This window comes from Calliopsis andreniformis, unplaced genomic scaffold (assembly GCF_051401765.1).
Source record: "Calliopsis andreniformis isolate RMS-2024a unplaced genomic scaffold, iyCalAndr_principal scaffold0018, whole genome shotgun sequence".
NCBI lineage: Eukaryota > Metazoa > Arthropoda > Insecta > Hymenoptera > Andrenidae > Calliopsis > Calliopsis andreniformis.
The window spans coordinates 468,245-491,258 of NW_027480430.1; positions in this window are offsets into that span (position 1 = coordinate 468,245).

A 23,014-nucleotide genomic window follows, 5' to 3' on the forward strand; every position below is an offset into this window, starting at 1 on the left:
TTACTCCCGTTATACGATGGAAAAACTGTTGTATTTTTATTGTATTTTATGTTTCGGGCGTTGACTTCTAAGGCCATAGCTATTCGATCTGGTGGAGCAACGCCCTAGAGTGAAGCCTTTGTTGCCCGGAACGTAGAAATGACCATTACCTTCACACTGGTTGCAATTATTCCTGTTACACGATAGAAATACTGTTGTATTTTAAAAGTATTTTATGCTTCTGGCGTTGACTTCTTAGGGCCTAACTATTCGATCTGGTGGATCAACGCCCTAGAGTGAAGCCAAGGTTACCCGGAACGTAGAAATGACCAGTACTTTCACACTGGTTGCAATTACTCCCATTATACGATGGAAAAACTGTTGTATTTTTATAGTATTTTATGTATCGGGCGTTGACTTCTAAGGCCCTAGCTATTCGATCTGGTGGAGCAACGCCCTAGAGTGAAGCCTAGGTTGCCCCGAACGTAGAAATGGCCATTACTGTCAAACTGGTTGCAATTATTCCTGTTATACGATTTAAGGACTGTTGTATTTTTATAGTATTTTATGCTTCTGGCGTTGACTTCTTAGTTCCTAACTATTCGATCTGGTGGAGCAACGCCCTAGAGTGAAGCCCAGGTTACCCGGAACGTAGAAATGACCAGTACTTTCACACTGGTTGCAGTTATTCCTGTTATACGATGGAAAGATTGTTGTATTTTTATTGTATTTTTTGCTTCCGGCGTTGACTTCTAAGGCCCTAACTATTCGATCTGGAGGAGCAACGCCCTAGAGTGAAGCCTAGGTTGGCCGGAACGTAGAAATGATCATTGCTTTCACACTGGTTGCAATTATTCGCTTTATACGATGGAAAAACTGTTGTATTTTTATTGCATTTTATGCATCTGGCGTTGACTTCTTAGGTCCAAACTATTCGGTCTGGTGGACCAACGCCCTAGAGTGAAGCCAAGGTTACCCGGAACATAGAAATGACCAGTACTTTCACACTGGTTGCAATTACTCCCGTTATACGATGGAAAAACTGTCGTATTTTTATTGTATTTTATGTTTCGGGCGTTGACTTCTAAGGCCATAGCTATTCGATCTGGTGGAGCAACGCCCTAGAGTGAAGCCTATGTTGCCCGGAACGTAGAAATGACCATTACCTTCACACTGGTTGCAATTATTCCTGTTACACGATAGAAATACTGTTGTATTTTAATAGTATTTTATGCTTCTGGCGTTGACTTCTTAGGGCCTAACTATTCGATCTGGTGGATCAACGCCCTAGAGTGAAGCCAAGGTTACCCGGAACGTAGAAATGACCAGTACTTTCACACTGGTTGCAATTACTCCCGTTATACGGTGGAGAAACTGTTGTATTTTTATTGTATTTTATGTTTCGGGCGTTGCATTCTAAGGCCATAGCCATTCGATGTGGTGGAGCAACGCCCTAGAGTGAAGCCTAGGTTGCCCGGTACGTAGAAATGACCATCACCTTCACACTGGTTGCAATTATTCCTGTTATACGATAGAAATACTGTTGTATTTTAATACTATTTTATGCTTCTGGCGTTGACTTCTTAGGCCCTAGCTATTCGATCTGGTGGATCAACGCCCTAGAGTGAAGCCAAGGTTACCCGGAACATAGAAATGACCAGTACCTTCACACTGGTTTCAATTACTCCCGTTATACGATGGAAAAAGTGTTGTATTTTTATTGTATTTTATGTTTCGGGCGTTGACTTCTAAGGCCCTAGCTATTCGATCTGGTGGAGCAACGCCCTAGAGTGAAGCCCAGGTTACCCGGAACGTAGAAATGACCAGTACTTTCACACTGGTTGCAATTAAACCCGTTATACGATGGAAAAACTGTTGTATTTTTATTGTATTTTATGTTTCGGGCGTTGACTTCTAAGGCCCTAGCTATTCGATCTGGTGGAGCAACGCCCTAGACTGAAGCCTAGGTTGCGCGGAACGTAGAAATGACCATTACCTTCACACTGGTTGCAATTATTCCTGTTATACGATGGAAGGACTGTTGTATTTTTATAGTATTTTATGCTTCTGGCGTTGACTTCTTAGGCCCTAGCTATTCGATCTGGTTGGTCAACGCCCTAGAGTGAATCCAAGGTTACCCGGAACGTAGAAATGACAAGTACTTTCACACTGGTTGCAATTACTCCCATTATACGATGGAAAAACTGTTGTATTTTTATTGTATTTTATGTTTCGGGCGTTGACTTCTAAGGCCCTAGCTATTCGATCAGGTGGAGCAACGCCCTAGAGTGAAGCCTAGGTAGCCCGGAACGTATAAATGGCCATTACTGTCAAACTGGTTGCAATTATTCCTGTTATACGATTTAAGGACTGTTGTATTTTTATAGTATTTTATGCTTCTGGCGTTGACTTCTTAGTTCCTAGCTATTCGATCTGGTGGAGCAACGCCCTAGAGTGAAGCCCAGGTTACCCGGAACGTAGAAATGACCAGTACTTTCACACTGGTTGCAGTTATTCCTGTTATACGATGGAAAGATTGTTGTATTTTTATTGTATTTTTTGCTTCCGGCGTTGACTTCTAAGGCCCTAACTATTCGATCTGGAGGAGCAACGCCCTAGAGTGAAGCCTAGGTTGCCCGGAACGTAGAAATGATCATTACTTTCACACTGGTTGCATTTATTCGCTTTATACGATGGAAAAACTGTTGTATTTTTATTGCATTTTATGCATCTGGCGTTGACTTCTTAGGTCCAAACTATGCGGTCTGGTGGACCAACGCCCTAGAGTGAAGCCAAGGTTACCCGGAACGTAGAAATGACCAGTACTTTCACACTGGTTGCAATTAAACCCGTTATACGATGGAAAAACTGTTGTATTTTTATTGTATTTTATGTTTCGGGCGTTGACTTCTAAGGCCATAGCTATTCGATCTGGTTGAGCAACGCCCTAGAGTGAAGCCTAGGTTGCGCGGTACGTAGAAATGACCATTACCTTCACACTGGTTGCAATTATTCCTGATATACGATAGAAATACTGTTGTATTTTAATACTATTTTATGCTTCTGGCGTTGACTTCTTAGGCCCTAACTATTCGATCTGGTGGATCAACGCCCTAGAGTGAATCCAAGGTTACCCGGAACGTAGAAATGACCAGTACTTTCACACTGGTTGCAATTACTCCCACTATACGATGGAAAAACTGTTGTATTTTTATAGTATTTTATGCTTCTGGCGTTGACTTCTTAGGCCCTAGCTATTCGATCTGGTGGATCAACGCCCTAGAGTGAATCCGAGGTTACCCGGAACGTAGAAATGACCATAACTTTCACACTGGTAGCAATTATTCGTTTTATACAATGGAAAAACTGTTGTATTTATATTGTATTATATGCTCCTGGCTTTGACTTCTGAGGCCCTACCTATTCGATCTGGTGGAGCAAAGCTCTACAGTGAAGCCTAGGTTGCCCGGAACGTAGAAATGACCATTACCTTCACAGTTGATACAATTATTCCTGTTATACGATGGAAAAACTGTGGTACTTTTATTGTATTTAGTGCTTCAGGCGTTGACTTCTAAGGCCGTAGCTATTCGATGTGGCGGAGCTGCGCCCTAGAGTGAATCCTAGGTTGCCACGAACGTAGAAATGACAAGTACTTTCACACTGGTTGCAATTACTCCCATTATACGATGGAAAAACTGTTGTATTTTTATTGTATTTTATGTTTCGGGCGTTGACTTCTAAGGCCCTAGCTATTCGATCTGGTGGAGCAACGCCCTAGAGTGAAGCCCAGGTTACCCGGAACGTAGAAATGACCAGTACTTTCACACTGGTTGCAATTAAACCCGTTATACGATGGAAAAACTGTTGTATTTTTATTGTATTTTATGTTTCGGGCGTTGACTTCTAAGGCCCTAGCTATTCGATCTGGTGGAGCAACGCCCTAGACTGAAGCCTAGGTTGCGCGGAACGTAGAAATGACCATTACCTTCACACTGGTTGCAATTATTCCTGTTATACGATGGAAGGACTGTTGTACTTTTATAGTATTTTATGCTTCTGGCGTTGACTTCTTAGGCCCTAGCTATTCGATCTGGTTGGTCAACGCCCTAGAGTGAATCCAAGGTTACCCGGAACGTAGAAATGACAAGTACTTTCACACTGGTTGCAATTACTCCCATTATACGATGGAAAAACTGTTGTATTTTTATTGTATTTTATGTTTCGGGCGTTGACTTCTAAGGCCCTAGCTATTCGATCAGGTGGAGCAACGCCCTAGAGTGAAGCCTAGGTTGCCCGGAACGTAGAAATGGCCATTACTGTCAAACTGGTTGCAATTATTCCTGTTATACGATTTAAGGACTGTTGTATTTTTATAGTATTTTATGCTTCTGGCGTTGACTTCTTAGTTCCTAGCTATTCGATCTGGTGGAGCAACGCCCTAGAGTGAAGCCCAGGTTACCCGGAACGTAGAAATGACCAGTACTTTCACACTGGTTGCAGTTATTCCTGTTATACGATGGAAAGCTTGTTGTATTTTTATTGTATTTTTTGCTTCCGGCGTTGACTTCTAAGGCCCTAACTATTCGATCTGGAGGAGCAACGCCCTAGAGTGAAGCCTAGGTTGCCCGGAACGTAGAAATAATCATTACTTTCACACTGGTTGCATTTATTCGCTTTATACGATGGAAAAACTGTTGTATTTTTATTGCATTTTATGCATCTGGCGTTGACTTCTTAGGTCCAAACTATTCGGTCTGGTGGACCAACGCCCTAGAGTGAAGCCAAGGTTACCCGGAACGTAGAAATGACCAGTACTTTCACACTGGTTGCAATTAAACCCGATATACGATGGAAAAACTGTTGTATTTTTATTGTATTTTATGTTTCGGGCGTTGACTTCTAAGGCCATAGCTATTCGATCTGGTTGAGCAACGCCCTAGAGTGAAGCCTAGGTTGCGCGGTACGTAGAAATGACCATTACCTTCACACTGGTTGCAATTATTCCTGATATACGATAGAAATACTGTTGTATTTTAATACTATTTTATTCTTCTGGCGTTGACTTCTTAGGCCCTAACTATTCGATCTGGTGGATCAACGCCCTAGAGTGAATCCAAGGTTACCCGGAACGTAGAAATGACCAGTACTTTCACACTGGTTGCAATTACTCCCATTATACGATGGAAAAACTGTTGTATTTTTATAGTATTTTATGCTTCTGGCGTTGACTTCTTAGGCCCTAGCTATTCGATCTGGTGGATCAACGCCCTAGAGTGAATCCGAGGTTACCCGGAACGTAGAAATGACCAGTACTTTCACACTGGTTGCAATTACTCCCATTATACGATGGAAAAACTGTTGTATTTTTATTGTATTTTATGTTTCGGGAGTTGACTTCTAAGGCCCTAGCTATTCGATCTGGTGAAGCAACGCCCTAGAGTGAAGCCTAGGTTGCCGGGAACGTAGAAATGTCCATTACCTTCACAGTTGATGCAATTATTCCTGTTATACGATGAAAAACTGTTGTATTTTCATTGTATTTTATGCTTCTGGCGTTGACTTCTTAGGCCGTAACTATTCGATGTGGCGCAGCTACGTCCTAGAGTGAAGCCTAGGTTGCACGGAACGCAGAAATGACCATCACCTTCTCACTGTTTGCAAGTATTCACCTAATACAATGGAAAAACTCTTGTATTTATATTGTATTTTATGCTTCTGGCGTTGACTTCTTAGGCCCTAACTATTCGGTCTGGTGGAGCAACGGCCTAGAGTGATCCTAGGTTGCCCGGAACGTAGAAATGACCTTAGCTTTCATACTGGATGCAATTATTTGTTTTATGCGATGGAAAAACTGTTGTATTTATATTGTATTTTATGCTTCTGGCGATGACTTATTAGGCCCTAACTATTCGGTTTGGTGTAGCAACGCCCTAGGGAGAAGCCTAGGTTGCCCGGGACGTAGAAATGACAATGTCTTTCACGCTGGCTGCAATTATTCCTTTTATACGATGGAAAAACTGTTGTATTTTTATTGTATTTTATGCTTCAGGCGTTGTCTTCTAAGGTCGCAGCTATTCGACGTGGTGGAGCAACGCCCAAGAGTGAAGCCTAGGTTGCCCGGAACGTAGAAATGACCATTACTTTCACACTTGTTGCAATTATTCATGCTATACGATGGAAAAACTGTTCTATTTTTACTGTATTTTATGCTTCTGACGTTGACTCCTGAGGCCCTAACTATTGTATCTGGTGGAGTAACGCCCTAGAGTGAAGCCCGGCTTGCCCGGAACGTAGGAATGACCGTTACTTCCACATTGTTTGCAATTATTCAGTATATACGATGGAAAAACTGTTTAATTGCATTGTATTTTATGCTCCTGGCGTTGACTTCTAAGGCCATATCTATTCGATGTGGTGCAGCAACGCCCTAGAGTGAAGCCTAGGTTGCCCGGTATGTAGAAATGACCATTACTTTCACATTGGTTGCAATTATTCCTGCTATACGAAGGAAATACTGTTGTATTTATATTGTATTTTATGCTTCTGGCGTTGACTTCTAAGGCCGGAACTATTCGATCTGGTGTAGCAACGCACTAGAGTGAAGCCTGGCTTGCCCGGAACGTAGGAATGACCGTTACCTTCACATTGTTTGCAATTATACATTTTATACGATGGAAGAACTGTTGCATTGTTATTGTATTTTATGCTTCTGGCGTTGACTTCTTAGGCCCTAACTATTCGGTCTGGTGGAGGAAACGGCCTAGAGTGAAGCCTAGGTTGCCCGGAACGTAGAAATGACCTTAGCTTTCATACTGGATGCAATTATTCGTTTTATGCGATGGAAAAACTGTTGTATTTATATTGTATTTTATGCTTCTGGCGATGACTTCTTAGGCCCTAACTATTCGGTTTGGTGCAGCAACGCCCTAGAGTGAAGCCTAGGTTGCCCGGAACGTAGAAATGACCATTACTTTCACACTGGTTGCAATTATTCATGCTATACGATGGAAAAACTGTTCTATTTTTACTGTATTTTATGCTTCTGACGTTGACCTCTGAGGCCCTAACTATTGGATCTGGTGGAGTAACGCCCTAGCGTGAAGCCTGGCTTGCCCGGAAGGTAGAAATGACCGTTACTTTCACATTGTTTGCAATTATTCATTTTATACGATGGAAAAACTGTTATATTTATATTGTATTTTATGCTTCTGGCGTTGACTTCTAAGGCCGTATCTATTCCATGTGGTGGAGCAACGCCCTAGAGTGAAGCCTAGGTTGCCTGGAACGTAGAAATGACTAGTACCTTCACATTGGTTGCATTATTCGTTTTATTCGATGGAAAAGCTGTTGTATTTATATTGTGTTTTATGCTTCGGGCGTTGACTTCCAAGGCCCTAACTATTCGATCTGGTTGAGCAACGCCCTAGAGTGAAATCTAGGATGCCCGAAACGTAGAAATGACCATAACTTTCACGCTGGTTGCAATTATTCCTGTTATACGATCGAAGGACTGTTGTATTTTTATTGTATTTTATGCTTCTGGCGTTGACTTCTTATTCCCTAACTATTCGAGGTGGTGGAGCAACGTCCTAGAGTGAAGCCTAGGTTACCCGGAACGTAGAAATGACCATTACTTTCACACTGGTTGCAATTATTCTCTTTATACGATGGAAAAACTGTTGTATTTTTACTGTATCTTGTGCGTCTGGAGTTGTTTTCTAAGGCCCTAGCTATTCGACCTAGTGGTGCAACGCCCTAGTGCGAAGCGTAGGTTGCACGGAACGTAGAAATGCCCATTACTTTCACACTGGTTGCAATCATTCCTGTTATACGATGGAAAAACTGTTGTATTTTTATTGTATTTTATGTTTCGGGCGTTGACTTCTTAGGCCGTAACTATTCGATCTGGTGGAGCAACGCCCCAGAGTGAAGCCTAGGTTACACGGAACGTAGAAATTACCATTACCTTCACAGTTGATGCAATTATTCCTGTTATACGATGGAAAAACTGTGGTACTTTTATTGTATTTAATGCTTCAGGCGTTGATTTCTAAGGCCGTAGCTATTCGATGTGGCGGAGCTACGCCCTAGAGTGAATCCTAGGTTGCCACGAACGTAGAAATGACCATTACTTTCAAACTGTTTGCAATTATTCATTTTATACAATGGAAAAACTGTTGTATTTATATTGTATTTTATTCTTCTGAGGTTGACTTCTAAGGCCCTAAGTTTTCGATCTGGTGGAGCAATGTCTCAGAGTTAAGTCTAGGATGCCCGAAACGACGAAATGGCCATAACTTTCACACTGGTGGCAATCATTCGTTTTATACGATGGAAAAACTGTTGTATTTATATTGTGTTTTATTCTTCTGGCGTTGACTTCTAAGGCCCTAAGTTTTCGATCTGGTGGAGCAATGTCTCAGAGTTAAGTCTAGGATGCCCGAAACGACGAAATGGTCATAACTTTCACACTGGTGGCAATCATTCGTTTTATACGATGGAAAAACTGTTGTATTCTTATTATATTTTATGCTTCTGGCGTTGATTTCTTAGGCCGTAACTATGCGATCTGATGGAGCAACGCTCTGGTGTGAAGCCTAGGTTGCCGGGAACGTAGAAATGACCATTACCTTCACAGTTGATGCAATTATTCCTGTTATACGATGAAAAACTGTTGTATTTTCATTGTATTTTATGCTTCTGGCGTTGACTTCTTAGGCCGTAACTATTCGATGTGGCGCAGCTACGTCCTAGAGTGAAGCCTAGGTTGCACAGAACGCAGAAATGACCATCACCTTCACACTGTTTGCAAGTATTCACTTAATACAATGGAAAAACTCTTGTATTTATATTGTATTTTATGCTTCTGGCGTTGACTTCTTATGCCATAACTATTCGGTCTGTAGGAGCAACGCCCCAGAGTGAAGCCTAGGTTGCCCGGAACGTAGAATTCACCATTACCTTCACTGTTGATGCAATTATTCCTGTTATACGATGGATAAACTGTGGTACTTTTATTGTATTTTATGCTTCAGGCGTTGACTTCTAAGGCCGTAGCTATTCGATGTGGCGGATCTACGACCTAGAGTGAATTCTAGGTTGCCAAGAACGTAGAAAGGACCATCACTTTCACACTGATTGCAATTATTCGTTTTATACAATGGAAAACACTTGTATTTATATTGTATTTTATGCTTCTGGCGTTGATTTCGTAGGCCGTAACTATGCGATCTGATGGAGCAACGCCCTGGTGTGAAGCCTAGGTTGCCGCGAACGTAGAAATGACCATTACCTTCACAGTTGATGCAATTATTCCTGTTATACGATGAAAAACTGTTGTATTTTCATTGTATTTTATGCTTCTGGCGTTGACTTCTTAGGCCGTAACTATTCGATGTGGCGGAGCTACGCCCTAGAGTGAATCCTAGGTTGCCAGGAACGTAGAAATGACAATCACTTTCACGCTGTTTGCAATTATTTGTTTTATACAATGGAAAAACACTTGTATTTATATTGCATTTTATTCTTCTGGCGTTGACTTCTAAGGCCCTAGATATTCCATGTCGTGGAGCAACGCCCTAGAGTGAAGCCTAGGTTACCCGGAGCGCAGAAATGACCATTACCTTCATACTGTTTGCAATTATTCCTGTTTTACGATGTAAAAACTGTTGGATTTTTATTGTACTTTACGCTTCTGGCGTTGACTTCTAAGGCCCTACCCATTCGATCTGGTGGAGCAAAGCTCTACAGTGAAGCCTAGGTTGCCCGGAACGTAGATATGGCCATAAGTTTCACACTGGTTGCTGTAATTCGTTTTACACGATGGAAGGACTGTTGCATTTATTTTGTATTTTATGCTTCTGGCGCTGACTTCTTAGGCCATAACTATTCGATCTGGAGGAGCAACGCACCAGAGTGAAGCCTAGGTTGCCCGGAACGTAGAAATGACCATTACCTACACAGTTGATGCAATTATTCCTGTTATACGATGGAAAAACTGTGGTACTTTTATTGTATTTAATGATTCAGGCGTTGACTTCTTAGGCCCTAACTATTCGATATGGTGGAGCCACGTCCTAGGGTGAAGCCTAGGTGGACCGGGACGTAGAAATGACCATAACGTTCATACTGTTTGCAATTATTCCTGTTATACGATGTAAAAACTGTTGGATTTTTATTCTACTTTACGCTTCTGGCGTTGACTTCTAAGGCCCTACCCATTCGATCTGGTAGAGCAAAGCTCTACAGTGAAGCCTAGGTTGCCCGGAACGTAGATATGGCCATAAGTTTCACACTGGTTGCTGTTATTCGTTTTAAACGATGGAAAGACTGCTGCATTTATTTTGTATTTTATGCTTCTGGCGTTGACTTCTTAGGTCATAACAATTCGATCTGGAGGAGCAACGCCCCAGAGTGAAGCCTCGGTCGCCCGGAACGTAGAAATGACCATTACCTTCACAGTTGATGCAATTATTCATTTTATACGATGGAAAAGTTGTTGTATTTATATTGTATTTTATGCTTCTGGCGTTGACTTCTAACTCCGTATCTATTCGATCTGTTGGAACAACTCCATAGAGTGTAGCCTAGGTTGCCGGGCACGTAGAAATGACCATAACTTTCACGCTGGCTGCAATTACTGCTGTTATACGATGGAAAAACTGTTGAATCTTTATTGTATTTTATGCTTCTGTCGTTGACTTCTTAGGCCCTAACTATTCGATCTGGTGGAAGAACGACCTAGATTGAAGCCTAGGCTGCCCGGGACATGGAAACGACTATCACATTCACACTGGTTGGAATTATTCCAGTTATACGATGGAAAAACTGTTGTATCTTTATTGTATTTTATGGTTTGTGCGTTGACTTCTAAGGACCTAACTATTCGATCTGGTGGAGTAACGCCCTAGAGTGAAGCCTAGGTTGCACGGAACGTAGAAATGACCATAACTTTCACACTGGTAGCAATTACTCGTTTTATACAATGGAAAAACTGTTGTATTTATATTGTATTTTATGCTTCGGGCGTTGACTTCTAAGGCCATAACTATTCGATCTGGTGGAGCACCGACCTAGAGTGTAGCCCAGGTTGCCCGGAGCGTAGAGAAGACCACTACCTTCACACTGGTTGCAATCATTCGTTTGATACGATGGAAAAACTGTTGTATATACATTGTATTTTATGCTTCTGGCGTTGACTTCTTAGCCCCTAACTATGGGATCTGGTGGAACAACGACCTAGGTTGAAGCCTAGGTTGCCCGGAACGTGGAAACGACTATCACATTCACATTGGTTGGAATTATTCCAGTTATACGATGTAAAAACTGTTGTATCTTAATTGTATTTTATGCTTCGTGCGTTGACATCTAAGGTCCTAACTAGTCGATCTTGTGGAGCAGCGCCCTAGAGTGGAGCCTAGGTTGCACGGAACGTAGAAGTGACCATTACTTTCACACTGGTTGCAGTTGTTCCTCTTATACGATGGAAAAATTGTTGTATCTTTATTGTATTTTATGCTTCTGGCGTTGACTTCTTAGGCCATAACTATTCGATCTGGTGGAGCAACGCCCCAGAGTGAAGCCTAGGTTACACGGAACGTAGAAATGACCATCACTTTCACACTGGTAGCAATTATTCGTTTTATACAATGGAAAAACTGTTGTATTTATATAGTATTATATGCTTCTGGCTTTGACTTCTAAGGCCGTAGCTATTCGATGTGGTGGAGCAACGCCCTAGAGTGAAGCCTAGGTTACCTGGAGCGCAGAAATGACCATTACCTTCATACTGTTTGCAATTATTCCTGTTATACGATGTAAAAACTGTTGGATTTTTATTGTTCTTTACGCTTCTGGCGTTGACTTCTAAGGCCCTACCTATTCGATCTGGTGGAGCAAAGCTCTACAGTGAAGCCTAGGTTGCCCGGAACCTAGATATGGCCATAAGTTTCACACTGGTTGCTGTAATTCGTTTTACACGATGGAAAGACTGTTGCATTTATTTTGTATTTTATGCTTCAGGCGTTGACTTCCTAGGAGCTAACTATTCGATCTTGTGGGACAACGCCCTAGAGTGAAGGCGAGGTTGCCCGGAACGTAGAAATGACCATCACTTTCAAACTGGTTGCAATTATTCCTCTTATACTGTGGAAAAACTGTTGTATTTTTATTGTATTTTGTGCTTCGGGCGTTGACTTCTAAGGCCCTAACTATTCGAACTGGTGGAGCAACGCCCTAGGCTGAAGCCTAGCTTGCCCGAAACGTAGAAATGACCATTACGTTCACTCTGGTTGCAATTACTCATGCTATACGATGGAAAAGCTGTTGTATTTATATTGTATTTTATGCTCCTGGCGTTGTCTTCATAGGCCCTAACTATTCGATCTGGTGGAACAACGTCCTAAAGTGAAGCCTAGGTTGCCCGGAACGTAGACATGACCATAACTTTAACACTGGTGGCAGTTATTCCTGTTATACGACGGAAAAGCTGTTGTATTTTTATTGTACTTTATGCTTCAGGCGCTGACTTCTTAGGCCCTAACTATTCGATCTGGTGGAACAACGCCCTAGAGTGAAGGCTGGGTTGCCCGGACGTAGAAGTGACCATGGCTTTCACACTGGTTGCAATTATTCGTTTTATACGATGGAAAGACTGTTAAATTTTTATTGTATTTTATGCCTCAGGCGTGGACTTCTAAGGCCGTAGGTATTCGATGTGGTGGAGCAACAGCCTAGAGTGAAGAATAGGTTGCCGGGAACGTAGAAATGACCATCACTTTCAAATTGGTTGCAATTATTCCTGTTATACAATGGAAAAACCCTTGTATTTTTATTGTATTTTATGCTTCGGGCGTTGACTTGTTGGGCCCTAACTATTCGATCTGGTGGAACAACGCCCTAGAGTGAAGCCTAGGTTGCTCGGATCGTAGAAATGACTATCACTTTCACACTGGTTGCAATTATTCGTATTATACGATGGAAAAACTTTTGACCATATATCGTATTTTATGCTTCTGGCGTTGACTTCTTAGGCCCGAACTATTCGATCTGGTGGAACAACGCCCTAGAGTGAAGCCTAGGTTGCACGGAACGTAGAAACGATCATAACTTTCACACCGGTTGCAATTGTTCGTTTTACACAATGGGAAATCTGTATTATTTATTTTGTTTTTTATGCTTCGGGCGTTGACTTCTAACGCCATAACTATTCGATCTGGTGGAACAACGCCCTAGAGTGATGCCTAGGTTGGCCGGAACGTGGAAACGACCATCACTTTCCCACTGGTTGCAATTATTCCTGTTATACGATGGAAAAACTGTTGGATTTTTATTGCATTTTCTGCTTCTGGCATTGACTTCTACGCCCTACCTATTCGATCTGGATGAGCAACGCCCTGGTGTCAAGCCTAGGCTGCCCGGAACGTAGATGTGACCATAACTTTCACACTGGCTGCAATTATTCGTTCTACTCGATAGAAAGACTGTTGTATTTATTTTGTATTTTATGCTTCTGGCGTTCACTTCTAAGGCCATAGCTATTCGATCTGGTGGAGCAACGCCCTAGAGTGAAGCCTAGGCTGCCCGGAACGTAGATATGACCTGTACTTTCACACTGGTTGCAATTATCCGTTTTACACGATGGAACAGCTGTTGTATTTATTTTGTATTTTATGCTTCTGGCGTTGACTTCTTAGGCCCTAACTATTCGATCTGGTGGAGCGACGCCCTTGTGTGATGCCTAGGTTGCCCGGAACGTAGAAATGACTATTACCTTCACACTTGTTGCAATTATTCCTGTTATACGATGGAAAAGCTGTGGTATTTTTATTTTATTTTATGCTTCAGGCGTTGACTTCTTAGGCCCTAACTATTCGATCTGGTGGAACAACGCCCTAGAGTGAGGGCTAGGTTGCCCGGAATGTAGAAGTGACCATCGCTTTCACACTGGTAGCAGTTATTCCTGTTAGACGATGGAAAAACTGTTTTATTTTTATTGTACTTTATGCTTCTGGCGTTGACTTCGAAGGCCCTAACTATTCGATCTCGTGGAGCAACGGCTCAGAGTTAAGTCTAGGATGCCCGAAACGTAGAAATGGCCATTATACTCACACTGGTTGCAATTATTCGTTTTATACGATGGAAAAACTGTTGTATTTATTTTGTATTTTATGCCTCTGGCGTTGACTTCTTAAGCCCTATCTATTGGATCTGGTGGAGCAACGCCCTTGAGCGAAACCTAGGTTGCCCGGAACGTAGAAGTGACCATTACTTTTACACTGGTTGCAATTATTCCTGTTATACGATTGAAAATCTGTTGTATTTTTATTGTATTTTAAGCTTCGGGCGTAAACTTCTAAGGCCCTAACTACTCGATCTGGTGCAGCAACGCCCTAGGGTGAAGCCTAGCTTGCCCGAAACGTACAAACGACCATTACGTTCACTATGGTTGCAATTACTCATGCTATACCATGGAAAAACTGTTGTATTTATATTGTATTTTATGCTTCTGGCGTTGTCTTCATAGGCCCTAACTATTCGATGTGGTGGAACAACGCCCTAGAGTGAAGCCTAGGTTGCCCGGAACGTAGACATGACCATAACTTTAACACTGGTCGCAGTTACTCCTGTTATACAATGGAAAAACCGTTGGATTTTAATTGTACTTTATGCTTCTGGCGTTGACTCCTAAGGCCCTATCTATTCGATCTGGTGGAGCAATGCCTCAGAGTTAAGTCTAGGTTGCCCGGCACGTAGAAATGACCATCACTTTCACACTGGTTGCAATTATTCCTGTTATACGATGGAATGACTGTTGTATTTTTATTGTATTTTATGCTTCGGGCGTTGACTTGTATGGCCCTACCTATTCGATCTGGTGAAGCAACACCCTACAGTGAAGCCTAGGTTGCCCGGAACGTAGATATGACCTAACCTTCACACAGGTTGCAATTATTCGTTTTATACGATGGGATGGCTGTTGTATTTATTTTGTAGTTTATGCATCTGTCGTTGGCTTCCAAGGCTCTAACTCTTCGATCTGATGGAGCAACGCCTCAGAGTTAAGTCTAGGATGCCCGAAACGTCGAAATGATCATTACTTTCGCACTGGTTGCAATTATTCATGCTATACGATGGAAAAACTGTTGCATTTGTATTCTATTCTCTGCTCCTGGCTTCGACTTCTAAGGTCCTTGCTATTCGATCTGGTGGGGCAACGTCCAATAGTGAAGCCTATGTTGCCCGGAACGTAGAAATCAGCATAACTTTCACACTGGTTGCAATTATTCGTTTTATACAATGGAAAAACTGTTGTATTTATATTGCATTTTATGCCTTTGGCGTTGACTTCTAAGTCCCAAGGTATTCGATCTGGTGGAGCAACGCCCTAGAGTGTAGCCTAGGTTGCCCGGAACGTAGAAATGACCATTACCTTCACACTGTTTGCAATTATTCATTTTATACGATGGAAAAGCTGTTGTATTTATGTCGTATTTTATGCTTCGGGCGTTGACTTCTTAAACCCTGACTATTCGATCAGGTGGAGCAATGCCTCAGAGTTATGTCTACGATGCCCGAAACGCCGAAATGATCATTACTTTCACACTGGTTGCAATTATTCATGCTATACGATGGAAAGACTGTTGCATTTTTATTGTGTTTTCGGCTTCTGGCTTCGACTTCTAAGGTCCTAGCTATTCGATCTGGTGGGGCAACGTCCAATAGTGAAGCCTATGTTGCCCGGAACGTAGAAATCACCATAACTTTCACACTGGTTGCAATTATTCGTTTTATACAATGGAAAAGCTGTTGTATTTATATTGCATTTTATACTTCTGGCGTTGACTTCATAGGCCGGAACTATTGGAACTGGTAGACCAACGCCCTAGAGTGAAGCCTAGGTTGCCCGGAACGTAGAAATCACCATAACTTTCACACTGGTTGCAATTATTCGTTTTATACAATGGAAAAACTGTTGTATTTATATTGCATTTTATGCTTCTGGCGTTGACTTCTAACTCCCTAGGTATTCGATCTGGTGGACCAACGCCCTAGAGTGTAGCCTAGGTTGCCCGGAACGTAGAAATGACCATTACCTTCACACTGTTTGCAATTATTCATTTTATACGATGGAAATGCTGTTGTATTTATGTCGTATATAATGCTTCGGGCGTTGACTTCTTAGTCCCTAACTGTTCGATCTGGTGGAGCAGCGCCCTACAGTGAAGCCTAGGCTGCCCGGAACGTAGAAATGAGCATTACCTTCACGCTTGTTGCAATTATTCCTGTTATACGATGGACAAACTGTTGGATTTTTATTGTATTTTATGCTTCTGGCGTTGACTTATAAGGTCCTAGGTACTCGATCACGTTGGGCAACGTCCAAGAGTGAAGCGTATATTGCCCGAAACGTAGAAATGACCATTACTTTCACACTGGTTGCAATTATTCTTTTTATACGATGGAAAAACTGTTGTATCTTTATTGTATTTTATGCGTCTGGAGTTGTTTCCTAAGGCCGTAACTATTCGACCTGGTGGTTCAACGCCATACAGTGAAGCCTAGCTTGCACGGAACGTGGAGATGCCCATTACTTTCTCACTGGTTTCAATTATTCATGCTATACGATGGAAAAACTGTTGCATTTTTATTGTATTTTGTGCTTCTGGCGTTGACTCCTTAGGCCCTAACTATTCGATCTGGTGGAGGAACGCTCAAGGGAGGAGCCTAATTTGCACGGAACGTAGAAATGGTCATTACTTTCACACTGGTTGCAATTGTTCGTTTTATACGATGGAAAAACTGTTGTATTTATATTGTATTTTATGCTTCTGGCGTTGACTTCTCAGTCCCTAACTATTCGATCTGGTGGAACAACGCCCTAGAGTGAGGCCTATGTTTCCGGGAACGTGGAAATGACCCTCACTTTCGCACTGGTTGCAATTAACCCTGTTATACAATGGAAAATCTTGTTTATTTACACTGTATTTTATGCTTCACGCGTTGACTTCTAAGGCTCTAGCTATACGATCTGGTGGAGCAACGCCCTAGATTGAAGCCTAGGTTGGCCGGAACGTTGAATTGACCATTACTATCACACTGTTTGCAATTATTCATATTATACGATGGAAAAACTGTTGCATTTATATTGAATTTATGCTTCTGGCGTTGACCTCTACGGCTCTAGCTATTCGATCTGGTGGAGCAACGCCCTAGAGTGAGGCCTAGATTGCTCGGAACGTTGAAATGACAATTAGTTTCACACTGGTTGCAATTCTTCCTGTTATATGACGGAATATAGCCTTAGAAGACAACGACCGAAGCATAAAATACAATATAAATGTAACAGTTTTTCCATTGTACAACAGGAATAATTGCAACCAGTGTGAAAGTAATGGTCATTTCTACGTTCCGGGTAACCTTGGTGTCTCTCTCTATGGCGTTGCTCCACTACATCTAATAGCTACGACCTTAGAAGTCATCGCCAGAAGCATAAAATACAATATAAATACAACAGCTTTTCCATCGTATAAAATGAATAAGTGCAAACATTGTGAATGTTATGGACATTTCTACGTTCCGGGCAACCTGGGCTTGACTCTAGGGCGTTGGTCCACCAGTTCCAATACTTAGGGCCTAGGAAGTCAACGCCAGAAGCACCAAATACTAAATAAATACAACAGTTTTTCCATCGTATAAAACGAATAATTGCAACCAGCGTGAAAGTAATGGCCATTTCCACGTTCCGGGCAACCTATGCGTCACTCTAGGGAGCTGCTCCACCACATCTAATAGCTACGGCCTTAGATGTCAACGCCAGAATCTTAAAATACAATATAAATACAACAGCCGTTCCATCGTATAAAATGAATAATTGCAACCAGTGTGAAAGTGATGGTCATTTCTACGTTCCGGGCAACCTATGCTTCACTCTAGTGCGCTGTTCCACCAGATCGAATAGTTAGGCGCTAAGAAGTCAACGCCAGAAGCATAAAATACAATATAAATACAACAGCTTTTCCATCGTATAAAACGAATAATAGCAACCAGTATGTAAGTGATGGTCATTTCTACGTTCCGGGCAACCTAAGCTTCACTCTAGGGCGTTCCTCCACCAGGTCGAACAGTTAGTGCCTTAGAAGTCAACGCCATAAGCATAAAATACAATATAAATACAACAGCTTTTCCATCGTATAAAACGAATAATTGCATCCAGTGTGAAAGTTATGGTCATTTCTACGTTCCGGGCATCTTAGGCTTCACTCTAGGGCGTTGCTCCACCAGATCGAATAGTTAGTGCCTTAGAAGTCAACGCCCGAAACATAAAAGACAAAATTAATACAACAGTTTTTCCATTGTATAAATCGAATAATTGCTACATCTGTGAAAGTTATGGTCATCTCTACGTTCCGGGAAACCTAGGCTTCTCCGTAGGGCGATGTTCCACCAGATCGAATAGTTAAGGGCTAAGAAGTGAACGCCAGAAGCATAAAATACAATATAAATACAACAGTTTTTCCATCGTATAAAACGGATAATTGCAAGCAGTGTGAAATTAATGGTCATTTCTTCTTCCCGGGCAACCTAGGATTCACCCTAGGGCGCTGCTCCAACAGATTGAATAGCTAGGACCTTAGAAGTCAAAGCTAGAAGCAGAAAATACAATAAAAATACAGCAGTTTTTCCATTAAATAACAGGAATAATTGCAACCAGTGTGAAAGTAATGGTCATTTCCACGTTCCGGGCAACCTAGGCTTCACCCTAGGGCGTTGCTCCACCAGATCGAATAGTTAGGGCCTTAGAAGTCAACGCCAGAAGCATAAGGTACAATATAAATACAACAGCTTTTCCATCGTACAACAGGAACAATAGCAACAAGTGTGAAAGATATGGTCATTTCTACGTTCCGGGCAACCTAGGCGTCACTCTAAGGCGTTGTTCCACCCGATCGAATAGTTAGGGCCTAAGAAGTGAACGCCAGAAGCATAAAATACAATATAAATACAACAGTTTTTCCATCGTATAAAACGAATAATTGCAACCAGTGTGAAAGTGTTGGTCATTTCTACGTTCCGGGCAGCCTAGGCTTCACCCTAGGGCGTTGCTCCACCAGATCGAATAGTTAGGGCCTAAGAAGTTAACACCAGGAGCATAAAATACAATATAAATACAACAGGTTTTCCATCCTATAACATCAATAATTGCAACCAGTGTGAAAGTAATGGCCATTTCTACGTTCCGGGCAACCTAGGCTTCGCCCTAGCGCGTTGCTTCACCAGATCGAAAACGTAGGGACTTGGAGGTCAACGCAAGAAGCATAAAATACATTAAAAATACAACAGTTTTTCCATCGTATAAAACGAATAATTGCAACACGTGTGAAAGATATGGACATTTCTACATTCCGAGCCACCTAGGCTTAACTATAGGGCGTTGCTCGTCCAGATCGAATAGTTAGGGCCTTAGAAGTCAACGCCACAAGCATAAAATACAATAAAGATGCAACAGTTTTTTCATCGTATAACTGCAACAACTGCAACCAGTGTGAAAGTACTGGTCGTTTCTACGTTCCGGGTAATCTAGGTTTCACTCTGGGGCGTTGCTCCACCAGATCAAATAGCTACCGACTTAGAATTCAACGCCAGAAGGATAAAATACAATATAAGTTCACTAGTTTTTCAATCGTATAAAATGGATAATTGCAAACATTGTGAAAGTAGTCGTCATTTCTACGTTGCGAGCAACCTAGGCTTAACTATAGGGTGTTGCTCGACCAGATCGAATAGTTAGGGCCTTAGAAGTCAACGCCAGAAGCATAAAATACAATAAAGATGTAACAGTTTTTCCATCGTATAACAGGAATAATTGTAACGAGTTTGAAAGTGATGGTCATTTCTACGTTCCGGGCAACCTAGGCTTCACTCTAGGGCGTTGCTCCACCAGATCGAATAGTTAGGTCCTAAGTAGTCAACACCAGGAGCATAAAATGCAATATAAATACAACAGGTTTTCCATCCTATAATATGAATAATTGCAACCAGTGTGAAAGTGATGGTCATTTCTACGTTCCGTGCAACCTAGACTTCACTCTAGGGCGTTGTTCCACCAGATCGAATAGTTAGGGTCTAAGAAGTCAGCGCCAGAAGCATAAAATACAATATAAATATAACAGCCTTTCCATCGAATAAAACGAATAATAGCCACCAGTGTGAAGGCTATGGTCATTTCTACGTTCCGGCCAACCTAGACTTCTCTCTAGGGCGTAGCTCCACCACATAGAACAGCTCCGGCCTTAGAAGTCAACGCCCGAAGCATAAAATGCAATCAAAATACAACAGTTTTTCCATCATATACCAGGAGTAATTGCAACCAGTTTGAAAGTGATGGTCATTTCTACGTTCTGGGCACCCTAGGCTTCACTCTAGGGTGTTGCTCCACCATATCGAATACTTAGTGCCTTAGAAGTCAACGCCAGAAACATAAAATACAATATAAATACAACAGTTTTTCCATCGTATAAAACGAATAATTGCAACCAGTGTGAAAGTTATGGTCATTTCTACGTTCCGGGCAACATAGGCTTCACTCTAGGGCGTTGCTCCACCAGATCGAATAGTTGGTGCCTTAGAAGTCAACGTCAGAAGCATAAAATACAATATAAATACAACAGTTTTTCAATCGTATAAAACGAATAATTGCAACCAGTATGAAAGTTATGGACATTTCTCCTTTCCGGGCAACCTAGGCTTCACCCTAGGGCGCTGCTCCAACAGATTCAATAGTTAGGGCCTTAGAAGTCAACGGCCGAAGCATAAAATGCAATAAAGATACAACAGGTTTTCCATCGTATAACAGGAATAATTGTAACCAGTTTGAAAGTGGTGGTCATTTCTACGTTCCGGGCAGCCTAGGCTTCACTCTAGGGCGTTGCTCCACCAGATCGAATAGTCAGGGCCTAAGAAGTCAGCGCCAGAAGCATAAAATACAATATAAATACAACATTTTTTCCATCGTATAAAACGAATAATTTCAATCAGTATGAAAGTCATGGTCATTTCTACGTGCCGGGAAACCAAGGCTTCACTCTAGGGCGTTGCTCCAACAGATCGAATAGTTAGTGCCTTAGAAGTCAACGCCAGAAGCATAAAATACAATAAAGGTGCAACAGTTTTTCCATCGTATAACTGGAATAAATGCAACCAGTGTGAAAGTACTGGTCATTTCTACGTTCCGGGCACCCTAGGCTTCACTCTAGGGCGTTGCTCCACCATGTCGAATACTTAGTGCCTTAGAAGTCAACGCCAGAAGCATAAAATACAATATAAATACAGCAGTTGTTCCATCGTATAAAACGGATAATTGCAACCAGTATGAAAGTTATGGTCATTTCTACTTACCGGGCAACCTAGGATTCACCCTAGGGCATTACTCCAACAGATTGAATAGTTAGGGCCTCAGAAGTCAACCCCAGAAACATAAAATACAATATAAATACAACAGCCTTTCAATCGTATAACAGGAGCAATAGCAACCAGTGTGAAAGATATGGTCATTTCTACGTTCCGGGCAACCTAGGCTTCACTCTAGGGCGTTGCTCCAACAGATCGAATAGTTAGGGCGTAAGAAGTCAACACCAGGAGAATAAAATACAATATAAATACAATAGGTTTTCCATCCTATAACATGAATAATTGCAACCAGTGTGAAAGTGATGGTCATTTCTACGTTCCGGGCAACCTAGACTTCACTCTAGGGCGTTGTTCCACCAGACCGAATAGTTAGGGCCTAAGAAGTCAGCGCCAGAAGCATAAAATACAATATAAATATAACAGTTTTTCCATCGAATAAAACGAATAATAGCCACCAGTGTGAAGGTTATGGTCATTTCTATGTTCCGGGCGACCTAAGCTTCACTCTAGGGCGTTGCTCCACCAGGTCGAATAGTGAGTGACTTAGAAGTCAACGTCAGAAGCATAAAATACAGTATAAATACAACAGTTTTTCCATCGTATAAAACGAATAATTGCAACCAGTATGAAAGTTATGGACATTTCTACTTTCCGGGCAACCTAGGCTTCACCCTAGGGCGTTGCTCCACCAGATCGAATAGTTAGGGCCTTAGAAGTCAACGCCCGAAGAATAAAATGCAATAAAAATACAACAGTATTTCCATCGTACAACAGGAATAATTGTAACCAGTTTGAAAGTACTGGTCATTTCTACGTTCCGGGTAATCTAGGTTTCACTCTGGGGCGTTGCTCCACCAGATCAAATAGCTACGGACTTAGAATTCAACGCCAGAAGGATAAAATACCGTATAAGTTCACTAGTTTTTCAATCGTATAAAATGGATAATTGCAAACATTGTGAAAGTAATCGTCATTTCTACGTTCCGGGCAACCTAGGCTTAACTATAGGGCGTTGCTCGACCAGATCGAATAGTTAGGGCCTTAGAAGTCAACGCCAGAAGCATAAAATACAATAAAGATGCAACGGTTTTTCCATCGTATAACTGGAATAACTGCAACCAGTGTGAAACTACTGGTCATTTCTAGGTTCCGGGTAATCTAGGTTTCACTCTAGGGCGTTGCTCTACCAGATCAAATAGCTACGGACTGAGAATTCAACGCCGGAAGGATAAAATACAATATAAGTTCACTAGTTTTTCAATCGTATAAAATGAATAATTGCAAACACTGTGAAAGTGATGGTCATTTCTACGTTCCGTGAAACCTAGACTTCACACTAGGGCGTTGTTCCACCAGATGGAATGGTTAGGGCCTAAGAAGTCAGCGCCAGAAGCATAAAATACAATATAAATATAACAGTTTTTCCATCGAATAAAACGAATAACAGCCACCAGTGTGAAGGTTATGGTCATTTCTACGTTCCGGGAAACCTAGACTTCTCTCTAGGGCGTAGCTCCACCACGTAGAACAGCTCCGGCCTTAGAAGTCAACGCCCGAAGCATAAAATGCAATAAAAATACAACAGTTTTTCCATCATATACCAGGAGTAATTGCAACCAGTTTG